Source organism: Lissotriton vulgaris, chromosome 10 (assembly GCF_964263255.1).
Source record: "Lissotriton vulgaris chromosome 10, aLisVul1.2, whole genome shotgun sequence".
Classification (NCBI taxonomy): Eukaryota; Metazoa; Chordata; class Amphibia; order Caudata; family Salamandridae; genus Lissotriton; species Lissotriton vulgaris.
The window spans coordinates 751,510,672-751,526,710 of record NC_141698.1 but is presented as its reverse complement, the minus strand read 5'-3'; the positions used below and the strand labels follow the sequence as shown (position 1 = coordinate 751,526,710).

General features: G+C 46.1%; 1 protein-coding gene across 1 annotated transcript in view; it reads right to left on the bottom strand.

The window, feature by feature from the left end:
• LOC147688749 (uncharacterized) overlaps positions 1–5,493 on the bottom strand; it is a 207,982-nt gene extending 202,489 nt beyond the window's left edge. Inside the window, exon 1 of the mRNA XM_086941657.1 lies at positions 5,335–5,493. The gene's annotated coding sequence lies outside the window, so the exon portion shown is untranslated. The remainder of the gene's footprint in view (positions 1–5,334) is intronic.
• Positions 5,494–16,039: the final 10,546 nt, after the last annotated feature.

Below are 16,039 nucleotides of genomic sequence, written 5' to 3'. Positions count from 1 at the left end.
GGAAGGTGTCAATTAATACTAAGGTAGAATGAAAAGCCCTCAAGCACCTTGTAGACATTTCCAGGTGTTAGAGTGATTTCTGTAAAAAATTGATTATTACATTTTGCACATATTTATTTATTTAGATTGCAAAGTCAGATGTATTGAGTATCAGAATGGAATGACTAATTGCGCAGTGTTAGGAGGGAGCATATCAAGATACTGAGCTTATTCACCAGATATGTATCATTGTGGAGCATTGCGTGCTAGATGAGAAAGGAGTAGAAATTAGGTAAAATGTCTATTGAGTAGAAGGGATTTCGTATCCAATTTAAGATCGTCAGTGAGGTGGTGATGTGTGGACACGAAAATAGAGAAATCTAGGCTCTTGTTCAACTTCCTGAAAAGGATTAAGCAATGGGTCCTTTTTAAATCTCAAGGGTCCAAGCAGAAGTATTTCATTATTCCGTGATGGTCTAGACCTACCAGAAATCTTCTGCGTGGAAGCCAGATGCTGTGGAGCAGATGTGGGAAGGGGTGTCTTGTGTGCGATGCAAGCCATTTTATACATTGTGCTAGCTTCAATTGGAAGCCAGTGAAGTATTTACCGTACCAGTGGATATGGTCTTTCCTTTGGTCCCAGAGATGAAATGTGCTGCTGCATGTAAAGCTGCTTTCAGTGAAATGAGATGAATTTTGGGAATGCCAATTTGGAGAGAATTGCAGAGGACAATTCTAAATAGTACCAGTGATTGAGGTAACATTTTGAGATCTTGCTCTAGAATGAGGTAGCGGATTCCCCACAGAAGACACAATTGAAAGTGTGCAGCTCTGGCCATGGTGTTGACTTGTGACTGTAGACTGAGTCTTTTGTCTAGAGTGACTCCAAGTGATACGGCGCTGACGATGGTCGGCTTGCAGCTGAAGATGTTGATTGAGTCCAACCAACCATGATTGCATTGCCAGTGGGGACTGAGATGCGGAAATGAGAAGTAATTCTGTTTTGGATGCTTTTTGCTTTAAATGTATTGATTGGACGCCATCTACTCTTGAACTGTGTTCAGAGTGTTGGCTGGGTGGACGATGTTGCTTGAGGAGCAGAACTTTAGGTAAGGTTGGGTGCCATTGGTATATTGATTACTATTTGGAGAAACAAGGGAACCTGCTTGGTAAGCAAGGACAAAGGGTATTAGTATTATCATAGAACAGTGGTCCTTGGCAAGAAAGAATGTAACAACTAAATAATTATAGGCCACGATATGCGCTATAATACGTAAGGTGTCCAGCCGGACCCTAGGATTTAATCAATGAAAATGATGCAAGACAATAACAGCAAAACAAATATGAAGTGGGACGCAAGCCTGTATCCACAGCATAGAACAGGACTAGACACACAAGGGGGTAAGAGGTTCATCAGGCAATATTTCTTTTGTGAGAAGCTAGTACATATCGAACCCAATATCCTAGCTTTTCTCATGTAGTAAAAACATAAATATGTCGCACAATGGAGAACTGGAGTTTAAACTACATTAACTGTCGACAGCGTTTCGATCCTATAAAAATAAGGGATCATCATCAGGACAATCAATGTACTCCCTGGGATTGCGAGCCTGTAATAAATATTGGGAAAACAAAAACAACAAGGAACATTTGTTTAGACTCTCACCTCTACCTTACTTGCATTGCATCAACAATTGCAAACCATGCTTTAAGGTGACAACCTGCCATACGTGTTGGTGAATTTCTTGTCAGGTGACATTCACACTGGATTGCAGTGAATGTGACAATGAGATAACCAAACACTCTATGTGGTGCTAAGTGGGTCGCGAGGTGAGAGGAGAGTGCAGCTTGCTAAATTGCCACAAGGAGAAAACATCAATTCGTTCAGAGGCATGTGAAAACCCAAGGGACCAGGGTGATGAAGGGTTGGATGCAGAGAACAGGGAATTGAACTGGCAATATGGCGCGGTGTGGTTGGGAAGGCTGTGAGGGTGATGCCGGTGTTGGTGCTCAATTAAAAGCGACATTATGGATGAGGGGTAGGGAGCTTACCACGTATAAGATTTGTGTTGGGCCCAGGGAGCATGGGAGATGTAGGGGTCCAAGCCACGTCAGAACCTGTGGAGTTAATTAGGGGGAGGAGAGTGAACTCGCTGCTTCAGGGAAGGGGCATTGAGTTGGTTAATTCTGGAACAGCTTACCTGTAACCAAGGTATCGCGGTCGGTACCGGTAATTATGGAACTCTGTGATGCGACTGTGGGGGCCGGACCTGTGGGTCGTGCTGGTTCAGGGGGCTGACAACATGTGGAAAGCGATTAGTCTACAAGAGGGCAGAACCTAAGGAAAATCAGGGGAGGGGGTAAGCCCAACGTGGTGAGAGGAGGGAACCATGCAGCGGGTATGGCCAAGAGCCGCTTACCTAATAACCTGTGGGAGCGATGGGCACCGGAGGGCGTGGAGCCTGTAGTAGGGCTGCCAGGGACGGACCTATTAAAGATAATTGGAATGAGTCATGGAGGCCAGCCAGGAACCAAGGCTGCGGGGTGTGGCATTCGGGAGAGGCTTACCTTGATGTTCGTTGTGGAACCAAAATAAAGGGGATGGATGGTCCGCTTCTCGGGGGAAGTTGCAGATAACAATCTACAGGCTCCACGCCATCCGGTGCCCATCGCTCCCCCAGATTATTAGGTAAGCGGCCCTTGGCCATACCCGCCACATGGTTCCCTCCTCTCACCATGTTGGGCTTACCTCCCTCCCCTGATTTTCCTTAGGTTCTGTCCTCTTGTGGACTAATCGCGTTCCACATGTTGTCAGCCCCCTGAACCAGCACGACCCACAGGTCGCATCACAGAGTTCCATAAATACCGGTACCGACCGCGATACCTTGGTTACAGGTAAGCTGTTCCAGAATTTACCAACTCAATGCCCCTTCCCTGAAGCAGCGAGTTCACTCTCCTCCCCCTAATTAACTCCACAGGTTCTGACGTGGCTTGGACCCCTACATTTCAATTGCTCCCCAGGCCCAACACGAATCTTATATGTGCCCCTCGTCCATAATGTCGCTTTTAATTGAGCACCAACACCGCCATCACCCTCACAGCCTTCCCACCCACACTGTACCGTATTGCCGGTTCAATTCCCTGTTCTCGGCATCCAGCCCTTCATCGCCCTGGTCCCTTGGGTTTTCACATGCCTCTGAACGAATTGATGTTTTCTCCTTGTGGCAATTTAGCAAGGTGCACTCTCCTCTCACCTCGCGACCCACTTAGCACCACATAGAGTGTTTGGTTATCTCATTGTCACATTCACTGCAATCCAGTGTGAATGTCACCTGACAAGAAATTCACCAACACGTATGGCAGGTTGTCACCTTAAAGCATGGTTTGAAATCGTTGATGCAATGCAAGTAAGGTAGAGGTGAGAGTCTAAACAAATGTCCCTTGTTGTTTTTGTTTTCCCAATTTTTATTACAGGCTCGCAATCCCAGGCAGTACATTGATTGTCCTGATGATGATCCCTTATTTTTATAGGATCGAAACGCCGTCAACAGTTAATGTAGTTTAAACTCCAGTTCTCCATTGTGCGACATATTTATGTTTTTACTACATGAGAAAAGCTAGGATATTAGGTTTGATATGTACTAGCTTCTCACAAAAGAAATATTGCCTGATGAACCTCTTACCCCCTTGTGTGTCTAGTCCTGTTGTATGCTGTGGATACAGGCTTGTGTCCCACTTCATATTTGTTTTGGTGCTATTGTCTTGCATCATTTTCATTGATTAAATCCTAGGGTCCGGCTGGACACCTTACGTATTATAGCGCATATCGTTGCCTATAATTATTTAGTTGTTACATTCTTTCTTGTCAAGGACCACTGTTCTATGATAATTGGTATATTGATGGTAGAAGATCTTTGAGTTTCCTAGTAAGGCTCCTAGGTGTTTCAATGTCTGTCTGCTACTTATGAATGGGCTTTACTACAGTGCTGGTGCCAGTGTTGTAACTTGTTTGTGTGGGGGCTAAGTGTACTATTGTTTGTGCTGTGCACATTGTGAATCTCTGAGGCTTACGCTGCTGCTGTGTAAGTGGTGCCCGCTGTGTGATTTACTGCATCGCAGAAAATGCTTTTCTCTTTCCCTCCCCTAAATGAATGACTTTGACAATGCTTGTTCGCCCTCTTTCCAAATGTTCAAAACTTCGCTTGTAATGTTCTCTTTGCTTGCGCCCATACTTCTTATCTACTGCCACCCTCAAAAATTATCTACGTCACGTTATCTACTTCCACCACTGTATCCGGTGGATCAGTGCTCCATAATTGGTGCTCAGCAGGTCTTTGTTGAAGGTACTTAATACAAGAAATCAATAAAACGTGCGTTGACGTAGCACACTATGTCTGACAAAAGGCATGCGCTGTCAACAGCCTGCAAAAGCAGTACAAAGTGTGTCTGACATAAGGCATGCACAGTGACTTGCTTTTTCGTTACAGAGCACGACGTTGACAAGAGACATTCCTTGCAACCTGTTTTAATTAATACAAATTACTCCTGACATGAGACATACACGCCAGTGCAGCGAGTTTACATTGCGCAATTTAAATAAAATAAACACACTGCGATCTTTTCCAATGTAATGTTATCCTATATTTGACGAAAAGCATATTATGCAGAAGGAAGTGCAAAAAACTTTGGAGCATGACTTAACCCTCGCCACTTCTACCAAATGAGTTTGGAAACAATACGTGCACACGTGTTACGCCTTATTGAGAAGAGGGCGCGCGCAATAAGCGTTGCTTGCTAGATGTTTCGACGGTGATTGACAAGGGCCATTCTCGTCCAGGCTGTCCAGAGCGTCTTCCAGTGAGTGACTTGCACTCAGCCTCCCAGCCGCCCGACAGTAGGTACCATCACTTGGTAATAGTAACATCTGTCACTGACTTTGCTGAGAAACGGCGAAAGTGCGGTTTGAAGTGCTATATAAGATCAAGTTGTTCTCATCCGTTAACATTTAAGTGGCTCAGGCCGTATCTCCAGTGGCGTAACGTCAGATAAGGAGGACCCCACCCGCAGGTTGAGTTCAGTGAGGGACCCGACAGTATTAAATCTCACCGATATCCGTAGGCTTTATACTGAATTTGGACCCCCTGATGGATGGTATCCCCTGCGGTGAGGTCCTCTGGGGATCATATGCATAACTAAATGGCTTTACAGAAGTTTCGAGCGCAGAGCGGACTTGGCGCTAGGTTTGCCTCTACCCGGCCATTTCCACCAGAATCTTCCTATGTTGCCTTATAGTGCACACCAAGGTGTCCAAGCTTCACACATTTCCTGTCAACCGTCCCGGACGGGAATACTCACATTTAAAGTCCGTCGGGGTGGCCTCACTTCTACCCCCGGTGCTGCCCCTTCCTCTTTGCCGATATGTGTCTCCAGGAGGACCGTGCCGGCCTCGCCTCACCAGGGCGCGCGCAGAGCCCTCTGCGCGCCGTCAGCTCAGTCAGGAACTTTCCGCGCTCCGCCTGCAGCCTCTCTGCTCCCGGTAGTCGAGAGCGGCCTCCTCCGGAGAGGCTGCGAGGGAATGCTAATGTGTAACATTCCTTAGGTTTCATTAGCATCACGTTTCCCCCGGACCTCCCTTTAACCCCCTCGGCGCCGCATGTTGCTGTTATCGTAAACCTACCCCGAGGGGAGGCTCGTGCGCTCAGGCTGTCCCAAACGGCATCGCTTGAGCAACCTTTTAGGAGCACAGGAGGAAACCATCCAGGGAGCCAGCCCAGCGGTGCCCTCTGGAGGAGGTGGCTTAAGGATGGAGGGGGCAGCATGCAAAAACAAATACCGATAGCCTAATCTGGCCACACACACTTCCAGCTGGACACTGTGCTTTGCCAGCCTACCCTCAACCCAGGGCCACTGCATTGCCTACGACTAACCATCTCATCAAGATAAGTATATATTTACTATTCTTAAACCCGCATCCAATTACCTTCACTTACATTGCAATACAGTAGTAAGCTCGATATCCTGGCTGCAGTATTTTTGTAGGATGATATTTCGATTGTGATACAGTGGTAGAACATACTGGTGCCTGCCAATGTGACCACTTCATGTGCGCCACTCATCCAATTCTGGCTTTTCAGTAAACAAACATCTTCCATCCTGGGACTTTTCTCTTGCCACAGGGGTTTGGGATACAAAATGGCGGGACTTGAACTAGGCATTACACATGGCAAGGGAACCCTCTGCAGTTTGTTCTTCCTCAAAAGAAACCAGTCCTTCTAGGAGTATCATTGTTTCATAACAACAAAAGTTGTTTTATTGAAAGCATGGAGGCTTTCAGGCTTTTTACAGTCAAACATCAGAGCACTGGTGTTCCCCACTAGGCAGAGCATTGGGTGCTGGTTCAACAGCAGGAAGCTGCCCTCCTTGATTTTCTAGGGAGGCGCGGAGGAGCAGCGAGGGCCCATTTCAATGTAGGTGGTGAGGAGGCTGGATATGGAGCAGAAGGTAATCATAGTTGTAAAAGCATATTCTGTGAGTACTCAATTTGATATATCTCAAACATATGTATCTATATAGAGCAAATCTAGGTGTAAAGCAACAGAGTACTGTATACTATGTAAGGTGTCGAGAGACAGTCTACAAGATCATGTACATCAAATTATGAATACTCAAATACATTTTACTCCTATTTAGGCAGAGGGGATTAAGGGCCTGATTTAGATCTTGTTGGCTTGGCTACCCCGTCACAAACCTGACAGATATCCCGTCTACCGTATCACAAGTTCCATAGGCTATAATGGAACTTGTAATGCAGCGGACGGGATATCCGTCACATTTGTGACAGAGTATCCCATTCGCCAAGATCGCAATCAGGTCCAAAGTGATTTACCCACAATCACATTGATGTTGAGTCTAGCACCAAGGATGGAACTCAAACCTAGGTCAACAGACCCCAAAGCCAGCCACTAAGCCACATCTCCTCCTATTTGCAGTACAAATGGAAAGCAAATATTAGAAAATAGAAAAACTCAGTAGACTAATAGCATTTCAACACACGATCACTGGATAACAGCACAATCTTGAATGTGAAAGCACAGCACAATGGTAATGTAGTTTCTAAAACACTGGAATGGTTCAGCAAAATTCACACACATACTGTAAGGAATTAGGTTGTTGGTTGACTTGGGTCAAACAGCAACCTTAATCCTTGTCAGGATCCTTCCAACAATTATAAAGTGAAATTACCACACAAAATGGATCCCATGCCAAGTTAATAAATAAATTAATACCAAACCGACAACAATCCAATCAGTAGAAGCGGAGAGATGCAATTTAAAAGATTTAAGTGAAAATAGTGCCAACAAGCACAAAGCGCCAACTGTGGATATCTGGGGCCATATTACAGTAAATGCGTATTTTCATTGTTGGCGCCGGGCGCACCTTTTAAAAGGTACACCTGTCACAAACAATGAAAAGTGCACCGTATCACAATGAATGCGCTGTCCACAGGTCAGCTGCAAACTCGACCTGGGGGCACGCATTCAGGTGAAAAACGGAGCGGATGCTTTAAAGCCGCTCCACGTTTTCACATTGCAGGCAGCATTCCGCATGCACTTTGAAGGGGGATTAGAGATCTCATTGCAGGCAGGTGCCGTCAGAGACTGAACCCACCTGCAAGGGGAAGTCTGGGGGTTCCATAGGACCCCCTTAACACCTGCAGAAAGCTGCTCCCAGGGGAGCACTGCACTGTCAGTGGGCCTCTGGACAGTTTCCTTGCCTCTGCACCCGTCTCTGTTACATGCTGTGGGCGCACAGGCAAAGGGAATCCCTCATTTGCATGGAGCACACCCCCATGCAAATGAGGGAACACCAACTGCAGATAACGCTGGCACTTTATTCCTCTCACTTTTTTCCTCGCGTTGTGTTATGTCCACCTTTTCTATGCGCCAGGACGCTCCTTCGCTGGAGCAGCTGAGCGCAAAATAAATGTAGCTAACATAACATAACATAACATTAGCGCTATCAGTATTACAGAAGGGGATGCACAAGCGACTGCTGCCCCTTCTGTAATACCAAAGTGCCCCAGGGGCGCACAATGTGGCCTCAAATGCAATTTGCATCCCAGGGGCACTCTCTCTAATATGGCCTCTGGTCATTCTGGATCAGGTCAAAGTCATAAGTTCAGGCTTACCGTAATAGAGCCAGTTATGTCTGCTGAACACAGTACCTTAAATCCTGGTTTGCGGAGCATTGCGAGGATCCACATTGAAGATGCACCATGCAGCCCGACGCGATGCATTGCTTCTGAGATGCAGCGAGGCTGCGATGTAAGGGCATGCTTAGTTATTGAGAATCTCGTCGACAGGGTTTGCGATGGGAAGTCTGGCGTCAAGGATGCAGTGCACAGTCAGGGCGATGCGTCTGTTCAGAGGAGCTACGAGGCTGCAATATTGAGTCCATCCTCATCAGAGAGGCTCCCACCGACGAGGGATTCAAAGGGTTGTGCCGAGAATGCGTTGTACAATAGTGGTTCTGATGAGACTGCAGAGGTGATGCGAACCTTTGCGACGGGTCCAATACACGCAGTAGCAGCGATGCAGCATTTCTGCTCAGTTTTGTGCCGTGCCACAGAGGAGATGCATTGGTTCTGCTGGATCCACAAAGGCTGCAGAGCACCTTATGCCCACTTCCAAGGGTCCAGGACTAGGGTGGCACCATTTGGTAGAGTAGACTCACAGATGGCAGTGTCCCTGAGGCTTCAGATAAGGAAGCCAGCCAACAAGCCCTCGGAGTCACTGTAGGTTCTGGTTTAAAGAGATGCAGGTCCAGTCCTTTTCACCCAGGCAAGAGGGCAGCAGGCAGCAGGTCGGCACAGCAGGGCAGCATTCCTTAAGATCAGCAGTCCAGCAGCATGGCAGTCCTTTCAGCAGCACAGGAATACTTCTTCCCGGCACAGTATCCACAGGTCGGGAAGTGTACTGAAGAGTTGGTTCCTGAGGTCCAGTATATATACCCAGTTGTGCCTTTGAAGTGGGAAGAAGCTTCTAGATGCATGCCTTTGAAGTGCACAGATCCTCTGCCTTCCTGGTCCTGTCCCAGACTAACTAAAGGGGTATATAGTCCTTTATGTGGAGACAAAACACAGCCTATTCATTTGTAAGTGGGGCTGGGATCAGCTCCAACCTCCCATCCTGCCAGTGATGGCCCATCCAATCACACCTAAGCTCCCCATTATGTTGGCTGTCTAGGAGGAATACGCAAAGCCCATCTGTCAACTACACCCACGCATGGGACCCAAAGACAGCCTGCAGACACCAAATGCTAAGGCAAGAAAATGGCAATTATTTAAAAGTGGCCTTTTCAAAATTGTAATTTAAAATCTGAATTCACCATAAGTCAGGATTTCTCGTTACAATTCCAAAGACACCAAACATGAACTAGTTACCTTTTCCAATTTGGAATTTGCACTTATAAAATGTAATAAGGTAACTCCAGTCTTATCCTATGGGAGAGGTAGGCCTTGCATTAGTGAAAAAATGGATCTAAGAGCTTTTCACTACCACAACATATGTTTTTCAGAAACAAAGTCAGCAATAATAGGAGGTCTGAAGGCCAAAGTTAGAGGGAAAACCACACCAAGGATGCCAGGTCTAAAACATACCCTGATTGCAGTAGCTAACTAATGGTGCTCATAACACTGTACAAAAGGAAGATTACAGTCCTTCATCCAAACCTGGAAGTTTTACAGAGTGCTCTGTACGGCCTTTCTCTGAAGATAAGAAAAAGTAAAGTCAACTCTGTGAGGCAGAACCGTTTTCAGTGTTCTTAAATTCCAACCCCTTTGCTGAAATAGTTCTATAGTACTTCACTTTAAAATACCTGCCCACTTAGCAGTACTTTCTTATCCTAGTGACACCTCAGATGGAGGATATCAGGACCTCAGTCAATTTAAGTGGTTGGGCTACCACTGCAAGCTAACACTAATGGGAGTCAAACACATTCACTGGGTCCCCCCATTCATAGGTCAATAGATGTGACTTTTGTCTTTGGTTGACCATCAGGGGAGCACTACTTCAGAGGAGCTGCAGTCTGATCAGCGGTTGAGATTGTAGCCCTCTGCTTTGGGTTGAAATTACCATCAATTGGCTGGAGCATCAACAAGTGAGAAAAGGAGGAGCATCTTGATGTGAAAATGCGGTTGTAGGGGGGCATCTGGGCTCTTGACTTCATTTCTGTCTGTCCTGGGGAGCTCAGTGATAGTGCTGCCTACCCCAGGTTGCTAACTTGCGTTTATACTTTATGTTAGATCTGGGGTTCTTTAGTTGGCAGTGGTATTCACCTTTGTCCAAATAGGGACCCTTACTTCTAAGTCAGGATAAGGGGATTACACTCCTTAATAACCCCTGCTCACCCCCTTGGTAGCTTGGCACAAGCAGACAGGCTTATCTCAGAGGCAGTGTGTTAAGCATTTGTGAATATACACAGTAATACAGTGAAAACACTACAGATGGACACAACACAGGTTTTATCAAAATAAGTATTCTTTATATAGACTTAAACACAAGACCACAAACGAGAAAAATCCACAATACTACACTTAAGATTACTTAAAAGATAATTAAGAGACTACTTAAAAGATGATTAAAGTCTCTTAGTTCAAGTTGATGGTAAATGCGACAAAGTTCTCAACAAAGAACTTGGATGCATAATGCAAAGTGAACAAAAGGCTCTCAAAAGGGGAGCTGCGTCGGTTCCGTGACCAGGGGGAACGGTTGCGTCCTTCCTCAATGCTTGCACAGAGTAGGGTACTCGTCGTGAGCCTTACTGGTGCGGAGGTGATGCGAAGATTCTCGGCTTGCGGGTCCGTTGCGGTGCGCAAGATGGCACCTTGATGCAATGCGATGATCCGGTTGCGATGCAAGAAGATGGCGCCCTTGATGCGGCGATGCGATGACGATGACGCCCTGGCGGCCTTACGACGACTCTGTACTTTGGAGTCACGACAGGCCCTGCGACACGCTTCTCCGGTGATGCGAGGGCGACTCTCTCAATGGCGTCACGCTTCTCCAGTGATGCGACAGCAGGCAGCTTCGATGAACACACGCTTCCATGGAGATGCGGCAAAGGCTCGCTTCTCTGGCGATGCGATGATTTCAGCTGCGGCGGCGACATGCTTCTTCTCGATGCATCGCGCTTCCAGCTCCCAGTGGTACGTAAGTGACTGGAGTCAGAATTCCCAGCAAGGAAATTCAGGAGGGAGCTGGAGGTGAAGTATTTTGTCCCTGAGACTTCAGCAGGAGGCTAGCACAGTTCAAGCCCTTGGAGAATATTCTGTACATGAAAGTCCTTACAAAGTTCCTTTTCCTTTCCCTTGGCAATGGAGTAAGCATGGGCGAAATTCGCGAATTTGTGCGGATTTGCGACGAATTTGCGAATTTTTATATTTTTGCGTGTTTGCGGGTGTTCGCAGGGCGCTTTGCATGTTCGCGGGTGTTCGCAGGGCGCTTTGCGTGTTCGCGGGTGTTCGCGGGGCGCTTTGCGTGTTCGCAGGTTTTTTTTTGCCTTGTTAATCACGGCCACCCTCTCGTTTTCTATGCCCTTCTGCCCTCTGTACCACTCGTTTCTGTGCCCTTCTGCCCTCTGCCCCACTCATATTTTGTCCCTTCTGCCCTCTGTCCCACTTTTGTGCCCTTCTGCCCTCAGCCCCACTTAGAATGGCGCCGGCAAGCTGCCAGCGCCATTCTAAAATAGCTGCAAAGAGCTTCAACAGGAAGCACTAATAGATAAAGTAAAGCAGGTGCTCGAGTTGAAGGTCAAATTAAGTTACACAATCATTAATCACCCCAAGTTTGGGGTGATTAATGATTGTGTAACTGAATTTGAGCTTCAACTCGCGCACCTGCTTTACTTTATCTATTAGAGCTTCCTGTTGAAGCTGACTTTTGTAACTATTTTAGAATGGCTCTGACAGCTTGCCGGCGCCATTATAAAAGAGTTACAAAAGTCAGCTTGTACTTTTGACCGAATCCATTCCGCTCGCGGATTTTGCGGGAAATTCGCGAATCTCGCGGATTGCGAATTTACCGAAAATCCGCAAAATCCGTGAGCGGAACGGATTTTCTGCCCATGCTTACAATGAAGCAACCACTGCAGACCAACCCAGCAAACAGCACACTGGCAGAGGGGCAGTACAACTCCTGCAGCTTCCTTGGTTCTTCTCCGAGGCAGAAAAGTTTCTTGTTCCAGAAGTGATCTAATTTCTTGGGATCAGGGTCCCAATATTTATACCCCAAAATCCTTCGCTCTCTGAAGGCAGAGAGGCCTCTGCCTAGTTCAAACCAGTTCTTGAGCACTTTGTTTACATGACTCTCTTCTTCCTTTCACTGTGCAGGGCAGAGACATCAGCCGCCCCACATGAGGTGGAGCCAGCACAGGGGAGGGAAAATACAGTCCTGGAGCACTCTGTTGACATGATTCCTCCTCTCCTTTCGCAGTGTAGGGCAGAGACATCAGACAACCCACAGGGGGTGGAGCCAGCATTGTAGAGGGAAGGCCCAGCCCTATTCAGGTCCCAGGTGCAACTCCTCCCTCCCATCTAGATGCAGATCTCTATATTCACCACTGGGCTGCCCCAGCCTGTCTCCTGGAAACCCCCAGCCCTGTCACTCACAAACCCAGACAAGGAATACACAACCCAGCAGAGGCAGGCTCAAATGGTTAGGCAAGCAAATATAAAAAGCACAGTGATTAGAAAGAGGGTCCAAGGGCAAGTTTAATGACCCAAATCTAGATACATGCCCCACCATCTAACATTATCAACAAACAGTATCTAGGGGTCACAGAAGAATGTGACTCGACTCAAAGAACTATCCTGGACATAACTATTTTAATTCCTAATATACGTGGGAGACCCAAGTGTTCGAATATGTGTAACAAGATGCACGTGGGCAAAAACTCTAGGGCATAGGTGAAATTTTCCCATCAGTTGCCGTCCTGTACCGCCCTTTTACATCATCTGGGTTCTCCTTACCCAGGAGAGAGTGTCCACAGACTCCTGCTGTTTTTGAGGCTGTGACACTACCAGTGAATAGTGTGGTAACAAATGGGTGGTGTAGGTAATGGATAGGTGTAAATGGCAACTGAAAAAGCAGTGTAATAAGTGTATAAGTGAAGGTGAGATAAAATTGGATAGCGCTGAGTAGAAGTCGAATTTTTAAATGTTTTCTCTCAGCTCGTCCAAATCTAAAAATTACGTGAAAGAAAACAGTTTTAACATAATATCTGTTAAGCAATGGAGGTCGACATGTTTCAGCATAAGTGCTTTCATCAGGACCCAGATTGTTGCTACTGCTATCAAGTGAAGATAAAACTTAAAGAAATTATATCACCTGCAAGTTCCAGGTTATATACTCCACCACAATGCTGTAGACAACCTGAATATCAATGTAGTGCGTGTTGTCTGTATATAATGTTCGTTTTTGTCTCATGTTTCTCCTTATTTTCCTGTCCTTGGCATGACGTCACAACAGCATTGTCACATTCTTCTGTGACCCCTATATACTGTTTGTTGATAGGCAAGCAAATACCTACTTTCTAAAAGTGGTATTTACAAACACAGAATATTAAAATAAACTTTACTAAAATATGTACTTTATTATTCTGAGTTCAGGCATATTAAATTCGAATTTCTACTGTGTTCCCTGAGTCAGTTAGGATTATATGAATGTAATAATCTAACAGCCCATTCTGGCCTATGAGAACAGGTAGCCTTCAATAGTGAAAAACGAAAATGGCTGTAATTCCCTATTAGAACATGCTACACACATCAGAGCATGTCCTACCTTATACGTACAATGCACCTTGCCCTTGGGCCTACCATAAGGGTGTCTAATATGAAGCAATGGGAAGGTTTAGGGACTGGCAAGTGGGTGCACTTGGCCAAGTCGACATGGCAGTGCTAGACTGCATCACAATGCTGGGACACTAGATAGTGTCCCAAACCATGGCACTGCAGCTGCTGCATACGCAGACAACTTTACTCAAAATGTTAAATCCTATTTAGTCCTTATTTTCACGTCTTCAATCCAACTTTGAACATTTTTTATCCCCATGCAAGGAATTGCCAATTTCCAATGTTTCTCATATTCATGATGGGCCATCCGAACCTCTTCAATCAAGAATATGTACTGAAGCAAATTTCATCAGAAGCAGTTTATTAAAAACCCAAAGCATTTCGGGCCTCCATGGGCCCTTCGTCAGGGGTAACTGGAAAAGCAATTAAACAAAAATTACTATTCAATATAGCACAACGTGTGTAAAATAAACATAATTGACACATCTTTTCTCATCAAAACACTTGTCTGGCAGTGACAAACCGTGTGCTGTTCCTAACAGAAGCCTCATGATGTATCCCACGTAATTAGATTACTGTTACGATCTCAAGTTTCATTGGTTATGGTATGCACTCACCACATCTCTTTTCGACTAGTTATTAACAACATCCTATATCCTCTATCCTCACCCCTCCACTCCAGCCCTAGGTACTCGTTATCATTACCCTACGTCCCTCGTTATGAAACCCTCTTTCCACAACCCCCTTCAAGTCCCAGTTCAAACAACAGGCTTCCCACCATATCGTTATTTTTTCTTTTCATGCACCAGATGACATTTCATGCACCAGATGACATTTAAAACTGCTCAATCTTTTCTAAACTTCGTAGCCGCTTACTTAAGCTTTCCCATTTCTGCTACTTTTAACTGTAGTAACGATATGTGTGAAACTGCCTATTTACTTTACCCCCACTGTGTTAATCAACCTTTAAATCCCCTCACGTACCTGCTCAAAAACCGCCAGCCATCTCTACTCGTCCCAAAAAGAGTTTCTTACGGCATACTATACACACCGGATCTTTAACCTCAAAACCTGCCCCTCCTCCCAAATCTGACCCTCCCATTTACGCTACGTGTCTTGCACCTGTTATTCGCTAATTACATAAGACTGCCTCTGGTACTGCAGTTCCCAGAATGCTTCCTACCAGTAACAAATATCACCCAGCTAGTGGTTACACAGGCGCGTTTTTTATGTTTAAAGTATTTTATTAGAAAGTTACAGCTGCATGTGGAAAGCAATTTACACATATGCAATGGTTACTGCGAGAGGCATCCCAAGATCAAAGTTCTAATGTCTCAGCTCTGAGGCTGCTTCGATGTCCTGCTTCTCGCACGGAGATGTACACAAGGAAAGGAAAGAAAAAAACATTGCCCTATGGGCTTGTACCTCTATTAAGTCAACAACATCCTCCAACAAACTTCCCCCCTCCCCCCGCCCTCCCTGTCCAGTGCTGTATATCATGAAAGCAATCTGTCATCCTTCATCCTTCCGACCCCTTTCTTGCCTGTGGGTCCATGGTCTTTCCCCCCTGAATGAAACAATGCCTCAGAAAGGGGGCGTAAGCCTCAGCAGTCTGAGGTACCTTGGGCATGTATTTTCTGTAAATTCTGAAGCCAGTAGCGAGTGAAAGGGTTGCCACAGTTCCTCAAAACCAGTCACATCCCCTGCCAATGTGAGGGACAGTTTTTCCATCCCTAGAACATGCCACAACCTGTGCAGCCAACCAGTGCGTGAGGGAGTGGTAGGTGTGCTCCAGTGTATCAGTATGTTCTGCACTGCAGAACCCAGCATAATGGCAATCTGCCTCCCCCTCCTAGATTTTAGTGGATACATTAAGTCATTTGGGAGACCCAGCAGGGTATATGCTGGAAATCGAGGCAGTTCAATCTCGAAGCATTTATCAATCTCATCTATCACTGTCGACCAGTAGGTTTGTAGTACTGGGCAGTCCCAGAGGATATGTGTTAGTGTACCAATCTGCCCACACTCTCGCCAGCATCTGTCGCTAAGGAGCCTGTTCATTTCGTGTAGCCTTTCTGGGGTGTGATACCAGTAGGTGGAGATTTTGGTGAAGGTTTCTGTGAGGCCCACGTGATAGGCCGAGTGTCGTGCCCTGTATGAAATACGGTCCCAGTCCTTAAGGCTAAGCGTTCTTCCCAGTTCTCTACCCCA